The sequence below is a fragment of the Neovison vison genome, chromosome 6 (genome assembly GCF_020171115.1).
Source record: "Neovison vison isolate M4711 chromosome 6, ASM_NN_V1, whole genome shotgun sequence".
Taxonomy (NCBI): Eukaryota; Metazoa; Chordata; class Mammalia; order Carnivora; family Mustelidae; genus Neogale; species Neogale vison.
The window spans coordinates 163260550-163273448 of NC_058096.1; the positions used below are offsets into that span (position 1 = coordinate 163260550).

At 39.4% G+C, this 12899-nt stretch overlaps 1 pseudogene; it reads left to right on the forward strand.

Annotated features, from left to right (window-relative positions):
* Positions 1–11942, forward strand: part of LOC122910173 — a 50804-nt pseudogene extending 38862 nt beyond the window's left edge.
* Positions 11943–12899: the final 957 nt, after the last annotated feature.

The following is a 12899-nucleotide window of genomic DNA, read 5'->3' on the forward strand; positions in this document are numbered from 1 at the left end:
CTCGGATGATATTTAAGTCAAAAGCTCTTAAAAAGAGAGAAAATAGAGTATATGTGCAAACAGGAAGAACAAGGTCTTGTGGCTGGAAAGAGCTGTTACCATGATCTAAGATTTGAGAGGTGACTTATGAGACCGGAAAATAGCAAGCAAGGGGAGAAGTGGATAGGCACTGGCTCATACAGACTTTGTAAGCTGTATAAGAAATTACTCTTGAGAGCAGTGGAAAAGTACTGAAGGGGTTATAAACAGAAGAGTGCTATAACCCTCTAAATATTTCATCTTATTGTTTGTTAACTTTTTATTTGAAATAATTATATACTCCCAGAACATTGCAAGGAAATATAAGAAGTTCCATGTATCCTTCACTCAGTTTTTCCCAGTGGAAAAATCTGGCACAACTACAGCACAATTTCAAAACCAGGATATTGGCATTGGTAGAATAAGCAGAACTTACTCAAATTTTACCAGTTTTACATGTATTTATTTGTGTATGTGTATATATAATTTTATGCAGTTTTGCCACACGTGTAAATTCATGTTACCACCCTCATAGTCAATATACAAAACTGCTCATCAGCACAGTGCTCTTATACTACCCCGTTATAGCCACAAGTATCCCTCTTCCTCACCTAAACCCTTGGCAACCTATAATCTCTCTATCATATCTATAACATTATTATTTCAAGAATGTTATATGAATGGAAACATAGAGTATGTAATTTTTTTTTGAGACTGGCTGCTTTCATTCAGCACAATGCCCTCAAGATTTATCCAAGTTGGTGTTTGTACCGATTTATGTTCCTTTTTATTGCCAAATAGTATTCCATGGTATAAATTACCACAATTTGATATCCATTTACATACTGAATGAAATTTGGGTCATTTCTAGTTTTCAGCCTTTACAAATAAATTTGCTGTTGAACAGGTTTTGTTATGTGCAGGTTTCTATGTGATATAAGTCTTCATTTCTCTGAGATAAATGCCCAAGTGTGTAGTTACTAGGCTCTAAGGTAGTTGCATGATTAGTTTTATATGAAACTTCTAGACTTTTTCCCAGAGTGGCTATACCATTTAAAATTTTCACCAGCATGTATGAATAATCCAGTTTTTCTACATCTTCACCAGCATTCGGTGTTTTCACTATTTTTAGCTAGATGGTGTATGGTGTTAGCTATTCTGATAGGTATCATGGATTTAATTTGCATTTTCCAAAGGGCTGATGATACTGGGCATTTTTCATGGGCTTATTTGCCATCTGCTATCCTCTTCAGTGAAATGTCTGTTCATGTCTTTTGCCCAATGTTTATTTGGATTATTTTCTTACTGTTAACTTTTGAAAGTGATTTGTCTTATGTATTCTATATACAAACCTTTTGTCATATATGTGCTTTGAAAATATTTTCTTCTAATCTATGATTTGTATGTTCTTCATTTTATTTTGTTTTATTTTTTAAAAGATTTTATTTATTTATTTGACTGACAGAGATCACAAGTAGGCAGAGAGGCAGGCAGAGAGAGGGAGGTGAGAAGCAGTCTCCCTTGCCAAGCAGAGACCCCGATGTGGGGCTCGATCCCAAGACTCTGGGATCACAACCTGAGCCAAAGGAAGAATCACGCCGGTGCCTCTGTTTTCTTCATTTTAATAAGCCTTTCACAAAGCAGAAGTTTTTAATTTTAATGAGGTCTGATTAATCAGTTTTTCTTTTTATAAGTTGGGTTTTTTTTTATAAGTTGGGGTTTTGAGTTAAAAATAGAACTCCCTACAACTCAGCAATTGCATTACTAGGTGTTTATCTAAAAATACCAAAATAATGATTTGAAGGGACGCATGTACCCAAATGTTTATAGCAGCAATGTCTACAATAGCCAAGATATGGAACCTAGCAGTCCATCAACAGAAGAAGGGATAAAGAAGGTGTGGGGGATATATAGATATTATATATTTATATATTCCATTATCTATATCTATATCTATAGATATATTTATATATTCCATCATACATATAGGATACATATATGATGTATCATATGATATGTATGACGTATCAAACATGTATGATACACATATCATGCATATATGATGGAATATTACTCAGCCAACAAAGACTATGAAATCTTGCCATTTACAATGATGCCGAAGGAACTAGAGGGTGTTATACTAAGCAAAATAAGTCAGTCAGAGAAAGACAAATACCATATAATTTCATGAGTATGTGGAATTTAAGAAACAAAACAGGTGAACATAGGGAAAGGGAAGGAAAAACAAGAGAAGACAAAAACAGAGAGGGAAGCAAACCATAAGAGGTTCTTAACTACAGGGAACAAACAGGGTTGCTGGAGGGGAGGTGGGTGGGAGGATGGGGTAATTGGGTGATGGGCATTAAGGAGGGCAATTGATGTAATGAGAACTGGGTGTTATATGCAACTGATGAATCACTAAATTCTATCTCTGATTCTAATGAAACACTATATGTTAACTAAGTTGAATTTAAATAAAAAACGAAAAATAAGTTGGGCTTTTGGTGCCAGTTCTTTAGCTCTAAGTCCCAAAGATTTTTTACTTTTTTCTAAAAAGTTTTTAAATTTTTTTTATACTTAAGCTTAGAATTCATTTTGAGAAATTTTTGTTTTGTTTTGTTTTTTGTTTTTTTGTAAGATGAGAGAGTTAGGTTGGTTTGGGATTTTTTTGTTTTTTGCCTACGGAGGTGCATTTATTCCAGTTCCATCTGTTGGTGCTCTCTCTATCCCTCCAGTAAGTTGCTTTTAAACCCTTGTCAAAAACTGGGTTGAGTTGGTATGCTCAGTATTGTGTTCCATTGATCTAAGTTTCTATTCCTCCACAATTACCACACTGTCTTCTGTATATCTATCTATCTATCTATCTATCTATCTATCTATATATACACTCTGTGTGTGTGTGTGTGTGTGTGTGTGTGTGTGTGTGTGTACTGTAGCTATATAATAAATTTTGAAGTCAAGATTGATTCTTTCACTTTATTCTTCTTTGGTATGGTGTTTTTATCTGTTTTAGCTCCTTTGTCTCTCCCTGGAAATTTTTAAAATAAGTTTGTGTATGACTACAAAAAAATAATAAAACCTTTCTGGAGTCTTGATAGGAATTTCAATAAATGTATAGAACAATTTGGTCAGAACTGATACCTTTATTATGTTGGGTCTTCTACTCCATGAACGCAATATATCTCTCCATTTATTTAGATATCGGATTTTGTGCTTCAGCATTTTGTGATTTTCAGCATACCGATTCTGTACTGTTTTGTCAGATTAATAGCTATTTATTTCATTTTCCTTGGTATTATTTTTGAATTTCCACATGTTTGTTGTTAGTATATAGAAATGCAATTGATTTATGTATGTTTCTCTTATAGCATGTGGCCTTGCTAAAATCACTTATTAGTTCTGGGAGTTTTACAGATACTCTGGGATTTTTAACACAGAGAAACATCATCTGCAAATAGTTACAGTTTTATTTCTTCATTTCTAATCCGCATGCTTTTTACACTTGATCTTAGCCAAAAGGCCAAGAAGCAATTAATCTGCATGCTTTTTAAATCGTCAAAAGATTTCTCTGCTTCTTAATAAATGGAGTATAGAAGGACAACTGATTTTTGGATATATGAAGTGAATGGAGAGTAGAGGTGTTTGTTAAGATTGGAAAGACTAAAAGAGAAGGTCGAAGGGAGAAAAATGAAGAGTTCTGCCTATTGACAACTAAGTGGAAATGTTGCATGGGAGAAGGCTTCAGTGCTTGGTGCTTTGACAATGATAAGGATATGACTTCCATGGACAGATAGCATATCCTGATTAAGGAGACATCTATGTGTTGTGGTTTGAAGTGGTGGGGTTCAGAGCCAATGGCCAAGAAAGAATTTGAAATGTCTTTGATGCAAAAAGTGGTTTTATTAAAGTATGGAGACAGGATCCGTGGGCAGAAAGAGCTGCACTGGGGTTGTGAGGAATGATTGATTATATAAAATTTTCTGTCTTATGGAGGGGAGGGTGAGGTTAGGGCTCCAGGAAATTGAGCCTATAGGTTTCTGGAGATTGCTTTTTTCTTATACATCATTAAGACAGTGAAAACTGATGGAGACTCATATCCTGCATGACTATGATCTCTACCAGTTAACCATTTGTTTTTCCCTTTCCTTTTTTCTGGGGTAGCCAGGAGTGGCAGAGGAATGTCACAACAATTGCACCTTGGGGTGGGGGGAAGGGGGTTTCCAGAATGTTATCTTGTGGTTTGCCCTCAGCTTGCCTTCTTCTCCATCATCATATTAGAGCACTTCTCTTACCGGGCTCTTTGGTCAGCCATTAATAATACATCCCCACAAGTCAATGGATTCCTATTAGCAATAAAGCAAAGCATTTTGCTTGATTGGAAAAGCCAATCAGGTTCTCTCAATGCTCTGTGAGCCCAGCCACTCCTGATTCCACACCGCAGCTCAAAGGCTGGCACTGCCCTGCCCCAGTTTGCTTTTCCTCCCCATACCTCTTATCCACTTCAAATGCAATAAACATGTTAAATAGGTAAATATGATCACGTTTATTTGTCTCCAACCAGAATGTTAACTCCTAGTCATAGTTCCCAAAAACCTAGACATGTGGCCAACACATAATAGGAGTTCTAACATTTGTTAACAAATTTTGAAATAATGTAAATTACCTCCAAATTTTAAGTCCAAGAATTACCGTCCAAAGCTGGTGGGCTCAGTGTCAGTGGTGTTTGTTATTAATATTTAGAGAAACCACTTGAGTATAACTATTTATGAAAAAGAGAGTCTGGAATTATGCAAAGCTTAAATTATGCAAGATTGTCATAAATGCATCCTCATTTAAAATATAACAAGTTTGTAACTTATTACATACTTGTGCTATAAATTGGTGTGCAATCATTAAATAAGATATAAAATACATTTAATGATATATGGAAAATAACCTTAAGTTACAATTTTGAGTTCAGATGATGGGACATAAAACTATATATAGAGGGGTTCCTGGGTGTCTCAGTTGGTTAAATGTCCGACAATTGATTTCGGCTCATGTCATGATCTTGGGGTCATGAGACTGAGCCCCACACTGGGTTCTGTACTCAGTGGGAAGCTGCTTCTCTCCTTCTCCTTCTTCCTCTACCCCTACCCCATTCCCACATGTGCTTGCTCTCAAATATATGAGTAAATCTTAAAACTATCTGTAGAATATGAGGAGCATATTTTTGAAATGGGAATAAAATGAATCAGAAACACACATAATACCCATTGTGTACACCAGAACAGTTGAATACTAAGGTTACCAGGTTTTTTGCTTTTTTTTGCATCCTTTTGTCTTTCTGCTACTAACATGTAAAACTTGTATGATCAGAAAACACAAACCATCAATAAGTCGAGAGTGCTTGGAAGAAAATTTTATCTAGGAAATGAAGGCACTTTTAGGACCATCAAAGACAGCACCACAGACCTCATCTGAGAGGTCCTTAGGCCTCCTAGAAATCAGACATGAAATGAAGGAGGAGCCAGCAACCATGGGAAAGAGTATATCTCAGCTGGATTGGGCCCTCCGCATTTAAAGCTTTGAGGTTGCCCCAGGGCCTTTCCAAAATACCAGAAATTCACCCTCACTTACCCTTCTAAATAATACCTATAGCTATAGGTAACAGAAAATAAATTTAGCTGGTTTCAACTACAAGAATATTTTTTCACATAAAAGAATCCAAAATGAGCAGGGCAGCTCCTGGATTAAGATTATAAATGCGGGGTTATGGTCTCCCCTTTCAATCACTCCAGTGCATTCAGTCTACCTCTAATTCTGATGCTGCAATAGCTGTGGTCATTTCTGAGAAGAGGTCGAAGAGGTTCTGCTTCTTTCTTACACATAAATAATGAGGCTATCTTTCAAGAAAGACTCCAGTTGGTGAGAGCCAGGGAGAATGGTAGAGTAGGAGGATTCTGAGCTTACCTCCTAACATAGACACATTGAGGCAACAACTACATATAATGCAATTCACTCTGAAAACAACCTGAAGACTGGAAGAACAGATCACCCATAATTAAAGACATAAAGAAAAAGCTATATCTAGAAGGGTTGTAGAGACAGAAACATGATCAGAAAACAAACCTCCAGGGTGGTGACCAACAAGGAGGAGAGATATCAGTGGTGTAGAAGTCCTCCTTGAGTAGTGAGGGGGATCAAGAACCATATCAGGTACCCCCAGCCCTAGAGGCCCAAACCAGAAAGATAATCCCCCATAATGTCTGCTTTTGAAAATTGGTAGACATTAACTCAGGGAGAACCATAGGGCTACAGGAACCAAGTCTTCATTCTTCTTCTTTTTTATTTTTCCCCCCAATTTAAGTTTGTTTGTTTGTTTGTTTTAGTTTTTTAATTTTTTTTATAAACATATAATGTATTATTAGCCCCAGGGGTACAGGTCTGTGAATCGCCAGGTTTACACACTTCACAGCAGTCACCATAGCACATACCCTCCCCAATGTCCATAATCCCATCACCCTCTCCTTACCCCCCTCCCCCCCGGCCACCCTCAGTTTGTTTTGTGACATTGAGAGTCTCTTATGGTTTCTCTCCCTCCCGAGCCCATCTTGTTTCATTTATTCTTTTACTACTCCCCAAACCCCCCAAGTTGCATCCCTACTTACTCATATCAGGGAGATCATATGATAGTTGTCTTTCTCTGATTGACTTATTTTGCTCCAAGTCTTCATTCTTTTTTTTTTTTTTTAAAGATTTTATTTATTTATTTGACAGAGATCACAAGTAGGCAGAGAGGCAGGCAGAGAGAGAGAGAGGAGGAAGCAGGCTTCCCGCTGAGCAGAGAGCCTGATGTGGGGCTCGATCCCAGGACCCTGGGATCATGACCTGAGCCGAAGGCAGAGGCTTTAACCCTCTGAGCCACCAGGCGCCCCACAAGTCTTCATTCTTAAAGGAGAAGCATTCTGTATCATTCTAGCACACAGGCAGCAGTTTGAAAGGAGCCTGGGTGGGGTACCTGGGTGGCTCAGTCAGTTAAGCATCTGCCTCTGGCTCAGGTCATGATCTCAGGGTCCTGGGGTGGAGCCCCATGTCAAGTTCTCTGCTCTACAGGGAGCCTGCTCCTCTCTCTGCCAGCTGTTCCCCCTGCTTGTACTCTCTCTCTCTTTTTCATTCTGAGAAAAAAGAAAGAAGAAGAAGAAGAAAAAAAGAACCTGACTTACACCTAACTATTTACTGACTAATTTTAGGACATGTGCCAGAGGGGCAGGGATCTGAAGAAGCTTTCTCTGGAAGTAGAAGTGCCAGTCACCATTTTTCCTTTTTTCCTTCAACCAAGCTGTCTGGACACTTGTGGGAGCCAGTTCTGATGCTTTCCATTTACTTTACTAGTACTGTCCAACCTGCATTAGTGTTCCCTTGTAGACCCACCTCACCCAACATTCCTGTCCCAGAAGGTACCCCTCCAATGTGGCTTCTTCCCTGCCACATTCAGCAGGCAGTCTCAGTTAGGACCAGTATCCCTCAAAGTGACTACTGTCTGACCAAACCCAGCAGACAGCCTAAGTAAGCCATACCTGATGCCCTTCCAGGGGATTCCTAACCCAGTGAGTGGGTCAGCCCCATACTTGCAGCAGTTATAGCTAGGTCTCTAAGCCAGCCACACCCACCAGCATTTTCACAGCAGTTACAGCCCTGTCACAATAGGAGGGCATGTACAACCCATATGGTAGACACTCCTGAAATACCTTGTTCTTGTGGCAAGAAGAATTGCACTACAGGGCCCCAGAGGATGCCTTCTACATGAGGCCACTACTTTTAAGACCAGGAGGCATAACTGAACTACAAAATACATAAAAACAAACAGATAAAATGGAGACAAGTGTATTTCAGATTAAAGAATAAGACAAAACCTCATAAAGAGCCAAACAGAATGTAGATAAGCAATCTACCTAATAGAGTTCAAAGTAATGGTCCTAAAGATGCTCACCAGACTTGAGAGAAGTGTGGCTGAATTCAATGAGAACTTCAATAAGGAGAAAGAAAAATATAAAAAGGAACCAACAGAGCTGAAGAATACAATAACTAAAATGAACTAGAGTGATTCAACAGCAGATTAGAAGATACAGAAGAATGGATCAACAATCTAAAAGACAGGGTAGTGGGGACATCTGGCTGGCCTAGCTGGAGGACTCTTTTTTTTTTTTTTTGATGTGTCATTTTGGTCCATATTTGGACTTTATATGAATTTAATTATACTATATGTATTATTTGTTTGTTTCTTTCTCCCCCTACCAACAATTTTGTTTGTGAAATTTATCTATCTTGTATGCAGTTGTAGTAATCAATTTTCATATGCATCAGTTTTATGAAAATGCTGCAACATATTTTCCTGTTGATGAACATAGCTGGAGGACTCTTGACTTGGGGTCATGAGTTCAAGCCCCACATTGGGTATAGAGATTACTTAAATAAATAAAATGTTTTTAAAAATCAATAAATAAAATTATACAAGAAAGAAAGAAAGGAAGGAAGGAAGGGTGAAAAAGCTGTGGAAAGCAACCAAGCTGAAAAGCAAAAAGAAAAAAAAAATTTTTTTTAAGTATGTGCCACACTAGCATGGAGCCCAATGCAGGGCTTGAACTCACAACTCTGAGATTAAGAACTGAGCTGAGAGGGGTGCCTGGGTGGCTCAGTGGGTTAAAGCCTCTGCTTTCAGCTTGGGCCCTCATCTCAGGGTCCTGGGATCAAGCCCCGCATCATGCTCTCTGCTCGGCAGAAAAGAAGAACTGAGCTGAGATCAAGGGTGGCTCAGTGGGTTAAGCCGCTGCCTTCAGCTCGGGTCATGATCTCAGGGTCCTGGGATGGAGTCCCGCATCGGGCTCTCTGCTCAGCGGGGAGCCTGCTTCCTCCTCTCTCTCTCTCTGCCTGCCTCTCTGCCTACTTGTGATCTCTCTCTCTGTCAAATAAATAAATAATCTTAAAAAAAAAAAAAAAAGAGGCAAACACTTAACTGACTGACCCACCAAAGTGACTCCCCCAATTTTTTTTATTAAGGATAGTTTAAGGGACTTCTGGGACAATCCTGAGTAACTAACATTCACATTTTAAGCATCCCAGAAGGAGAAGAGAAAGAGGAACAGAACATTTATTGAAGAGATAATAGCAGGAACCTTTCCTAACTGCAGAAGGAAACATAGCCAGACCTAGAAATCAATGAAAGCTCCAAACAAGATGAACCCAAGGAGGTCCATACCAAGACATAAAATAATTAAAATATCAAGTCCCCTCCAACCAGTGGTGCCTGGTAGGTGTCTGTAGGTGGGGGCAGCCACCTGGGACATGGGGGTTGCATGCTGGTAACTCCAGCAGCCGCAGCAGCAGCAGCAGCAGTAAGGATGGCAGTAGTGTCAGGGCACGGAGGATGGTACCAAGGACGGCAGGAAGTGCAATGAAATGGGCTAGGAAGGCAAGTATCCCTAGATTGTCAAGGAGAACAAGCCCTTCCAGCAGTACTACCAGGAGCTCAAGAATACCCAAGGGCAAATGGGACCAGGTCATGGAAGCACTCAGGGGGCCCCTCCTGGCCACTTTAGAATTACTGATTACAAAAGTCACACACAAAAAACCTCTTTATTGCTTAAAGAGCAAGTATTTCAAGAAATTGGAGGACCTGAAGCAGAAGGTCAGGAAGCTAAAGTTCCACCGCCCATGAGTTGGTATTCTAAAGAACATGCCAGGCACACAAATTTAGGTGGAAACATCTGAAAAGGTCCCCACACTTGGAAAAGTTTCACTGGTTTCTGGTTAGTGAAACTGAATCTGGAAATATCAGTTGTCAAGAAGCCGTTAAGCCTGATTCCACTACTATTACTTAATACTCATCCTCTCCATAAGATCTTAGATATGTGTGCAGCATCTGGATCAAAGACCACACAATTAATTGAAATGTTATATGCGGACATGATTGTCCCTTTTCCTGAGGGGTTTTTCATCATAGAGATGAGGTCAATAAGCATTACTATCTGCTCCTTCATCAGGCCAAAATTCTGAGCAGCCTCTGCATCTACGGTGATCAACCATGATGTATCCAGCATATCCAGACTCAAAATAGACATTAATAGGAGGAAAGAAATTCTCTTCTATAATTGCATTATATGTAGTGCCCCTTACAGTGGAGATAGGACTATGAGGATATAAAGCCACTGATGTTTGGAAAAAGTGGAAGACATCATATAACTTGCAGCTGCATGTGTTATAGCTGTGGATTGTTAGGTAAGGCACTGAGAAGCTAGTGGAAGGTGGTAGATTGGTGTCTTCTATATGTTCACTAAACCCCCATTAAAGATGAAGTAGTAATAGTATCTTTACTGGAAAAAAAGTGAAGGTGCTTTGGAGCTGGCTGATGTTTTCTGAGCTGCCAGGACTTAAATGGTTGCCTGGAATTACATAGTGGAAGGTAATGATGAAAGATGGACAGTGGTTTAGAGAGTGAGAGGGTAGTCCTCACAGCAGACATACCCAGATTTGGCCTACCAGGTTCCACTGAAGGAGCAAGAATACTTACAGGGGATGGACCTAGAGTGGTATCCTAGAATCTTACCACATCATCAAAATACTGGAGGGTTCTTTGTAACAGTGTTAGTGAAAAAGTCTTCAATGACGTGGCATAAACATCCACCAAAGCTGGAGGGTAAATCAGTGGTGCCCGGAGAAACTGGTCCAACTCTGCAAATCCCACAGAAGGAAAAACTACAAACTCTTTCTGAGCTGGAAAGTAAACCAGGTAGTGGAATTGACAACACAGAGATAATGGAAAGAACTGAGAATTTAGAGAACAATGGAAATAAGAAAGATGGAGTGTATGGTCCTTCTCCATCTAAGAAAGTGAAGTTATCTGGAAGAATTTAAAGATGATCCATTTGTATTTGTTCTTGAAGATGGACCATTATTTCCACCTATCCAGAAATTCTTTTTTTTTTTTTTAAGATTTTATCTATTTGACAGAGAGACAGTGAGAGACAGAATATAAACAGGAGAAGTATGAGAGGGAGAAGCAGGCTTCCTGCCAAGCAGGGAGCCTGAATCAGGGCTCAATCCCAGGACCCTGGGATCATGACCTGAACCAAAGGCAGATGCTTAACTACTGAGCTACCCAGGCACCCTTATCCAGAAACTCTATGCATGGGGTCCTTCATTCCCTAAGATGAATTTATTAACTCAAACTATGGACGGGAAGAAAAGGCAACTCTACATAGTCTCCAAGGAGCTGAACAATGATGTGCTGCTAAATAATAGTGAGAGGATGAAGGTTGTAAACACTGGGATATAAGTCTGGTATTGGAATAACAGTGATCAAGAGTCTGATTGTGCTTTTCAGTTAGCACAAGAGAGAGTATACACGTTATATCCATTTATTAATTCAAGAATGATCATTGTATCAATGGAAGATGTTAAAATTCTATTGACCCAGGAAAATCCAATTTTTAAGAAAACATAGCAGTAAGACATACAGCCAAGCCAGGGACTTGGCTAAGGGGAGCATCATCCTGAAGTATGAGCCAGGCCCTTCTAAACCAGATACCCCTCAGTGTCCCATTGTGTTATGTGGATAGCAGGGAAAGTCCTCCATTTGGACTTTTATGTTCAGGAATGAATGGCTTCACCATCTCAGAATGATGGGATTAGAGGTGTTGACAGAAAAGAAAAAAGGGACTGTTCTGGGTCATAAGAATACAAGCAGTTCTGGGCTGCCTGAGGAGAAAGTGAGTGCCAAACATGGAGTGGAGCAGGCCACCAGCACAGATGCCATTGTGAGACCTGATCTGATCCATGAGGGGCTGCCCTGCCTCAGTGAGGACACCCAGGGAGAGCCTGCCTCGACCCTGGCAGGGGCCTTCACCTTGGTGTTCAAAGCCAAACCCAGAACTTCTGACCTATAAATATGTATTTTTGAAGACTGGAAACAGATGGAATGATAAAACAGTCTGTGAATCATCTCAGTACTGCTTTCATATATTTTTTTAGATTGTTAGAAGTTGCTCATTTTACCTTGTTTCTTTGGAAAAGCTGGGTCCAATGTACCTATTGTAGGAAGTAGACTTTGACCATTAAAGTCTTACTTCTATCAAGAAACAAAACTGCCCTTGCAGGAATTTTCAGTTCCCTTTGTTAGGTCTATATTGGTCTTAAGTTCCAGTAATTGTTTTAATTACTACTTAGAGAAAGAATCTATAACCATTATGATTGTTGGAAAATCACACTGTAAGTTTTAATAATCATATTAAATGGCACATTCGTAGTGTGATATTAGTGTGCAACAGGTTAATATCTGAGGTCTTAGATGACTTCTTTTAAGATTTTATTTATTTATTTGATAGACAGAGATCATAAGTAGGCAGAGAGGCAGGGAGAGAGAGGGGGAAGCAGGCTCCCTGCTGAGCAGAGAGCCCAATGCGGGGCTCTATCCCAGGACCCTGAGATCATGACCTGAGCTGAAGGCAGAGGCTTTAATCCACTGAGCCACCCAGATGGCCTTGGATGACTTCTGTACCTTTGTAATAAAAGGCATTTATTACTTTCTCAGAGTTCAAAAAATTAAAACCTCAAAAGCTAAAAATAAAGAATCTTAAAAGCAGCAAGAGAAAAGCAAATAGTTACATACAAGGTAAATCCCCCTAAGGCTATCAGCTAATTTCTCAGCAGAAATTTTGCAGGTCAGAAGAAAGTGGCATGACACATTCAAAGTGCTAAAAAGAAGAAAAAAACCTACAATCTAAAACACTCTACCTAGCAAGGTTATTATCAGAATTGAAGGAGAATTAAAGTGCTTCCCAGACAAGCATGTTAAAGGAGTTCATCACCACTAAACTGGCCTTACAAGCAATATTAGAGGAATT